This window comes from Chamaea fasciata, unplaced genomic scaffold (genome assembly GCF_029207755.1).
Source record: "Chamaea fasciata isolate MVZ Bird 193981 ecotype frontalis unplaced genomic scaffold, bChaFas1.0.hap1 SCAF_440, whole genome shotgun sequence".
NCBI classification, from domain to species: Eukaryota; Metazoa; Chordata; class Aves; order Passeriformes; family Sylviidae; genus Chamaea; species Chamaea fasciata.
The window spans coordinates 1-2,145 of NW_027094525.1; positions in this window are offsets into that span (position 1 = coordinate 1).

Here is a 2,145-nt window from a genome sequence, read left to right on the forward strand (position 1 = left end):
GGAAATTTGGCGATTTTGAGTCAAAATTTGGGGATTTTTTTGGCAAAATTTGGGAATTTGTTGGGGAAAAATTTGAGGGATTTTTGGGTGGGAAATTTGGGGATTTTGGGGGCAAAATTTGGGGATTTTTTTTGGCCGTTTTGGGGTAGATTTTGGGTGTTTTGGGGCAGATTTTTGGCCGGATTTTGACCGTTTTAACGCCGATTTTCTCCGGATTTTTTTCCTCTTGGGAATCCCTGGAATCTCCCCCGAGTTTTTGTGGCCCTTTTTGGGTGTTTTTGGGGCCGATTTTGGGTGTATTCAGCACAGATTTTGGGCGTTTTCAGCACAGATTTTGGGCATTTTTTGGGATCATTTTTGGGCGTTTTTGGGGCAGATTTTGGGCGTTTTTGGGGCAGATTTTGGGCAGTTTTTGGGGGCAGATTTTGGGCGTTTTTGGGGCAGATTTTGGGCGTTTTTGGGGCAGATTTTGGGCGTTTTTGGATCATTTTTTGGGACAGATTTTGGTCATTTTTTGGATCATTTTTTGGGATCATTTTTTGGGGCAGTTTTTGGTCATTTTTTGGGATCATTTTTGGGCATCTTTGAGGCAGATTTTGGACATTTTTTGGACATTTTTTGGGATCATTTTTGGGGCAGTTTTTGGGGATTTTTTGGGATCATTTTTGGGTGTTTTGGGGGCAGATTTTGGGCGTTTTTCGGGATCATTTTTGGGCGTGTTTGGGGCAGATTTTGGGCATTTTTTGGGATCATTTTTTGGGCGTTTCTGGGGGCCGATTTTGGGCGTTTTTGGGATCACTTTTGGGTGTTTCTGGGGCCAATTTTGGGCAGTTTTTGTTCAGATGTTTGGGCATTTTTTCAGCATCACTTTTGGGTGTTTCTGGGGCCGATTTTGGGCGTTTCTGGGGCCGATTTTGGGCAGTTTTTGTTCAGATTTTGGGCATTTTTTGGGATCATTTTTTGGGCGTTTCTGGGGCCGATTTTGGGCAGTTTTTTGTTCAGATTTTGGGCGTTTTTTGGGGCAGATTTTGGGGCAATTTTTTGGGCGTTTTTTTGGGATTGTTTTTGGGCGTTTTTGGGGCCGATTTTGGGCAGATTTTGGGCGTTTTTTGGGATCATTTTTGGGCATTTTTTGGGGCAGTTTTTGGGCATTTTTTGCATCATTTTTGGGCGTTTTTGGGGCATATTTTGGGCGTTTTTTGGCATCGCTTTTGGGCGTTTTTGGGGCAGAATTTGGGCATTTTTGGGGCGTTTTTCGGGATCGTTTTTGGGCGTTTCTGGGGCCTAATTTTGGGCATTTTTGGGGCGGATTTTGGGCAGATTTTGGGCGTTTTTTGGGATCATTTTTTGGGCATTTTTGGGGCCAGATTTTGGGCGTTTTTCGGGATCACTTTTGGGCGTTTTTGGGGCAGATTTTGGCCATTTTTTGGGATCATTTTTTGGGATCATTTTTGGGCATTTTTGGGGCCGATTTTGGGCGTTTTTCGGGATCTTTTTTGGGCGTTTTTGGGGGCAGATTTTGGGCATTTTTTCGGGATCATTTTTTGGGATCCCTTTTTGGGCGTTTTCTGGGGCCGATTTTGGGCATTTTTGGGTCCGATTTTGGGCAGATTTTGGGCGTTTTTTGGGATCACTTTTGGGCGTTTCTGGGGCAGATTTTGGGCATTTTTGGGTCCGATTTTGGGCAGATTTTGGGCGTTTTTTGGGGATCATTTTTGGGCGTTTCTGGGGCCGATTTTGGGCATTTTTTGGGTCCGATTTTGGGCAGATTTTGGGCGTTTTTTGGGATCACTTTTGGCCGTTTTTGGGGCCGATTTTGGGCATTTTTGGGTCCGATTTTGGGATCATTTTTGGGGCGTTTCTGGGGCCGATTTTGGGCAGTTTTTTGTTCAGGATTTGGGCGTTTTTCGGCATCGCTCTCGGGCGTTTCTGTTGCCCGATTTTGGACGTTCCTCGTGCAGCTTTCCCGCGCGGATTTTCGCCCCTTTCAAGCCCAACCTTTCCCGTCTTTTTTTTTTTTTTCTCCAAATCGCCGACGTTTCTCCCCCCGTCCCCGCAGGAATCCCTGGAATCGCGGCGCGCCCGGGGCAGGAGCGAGCGGCTGGAGCGGCTGCTGAGGCTGAACGAGCTGCGCTGCGGCCTCAG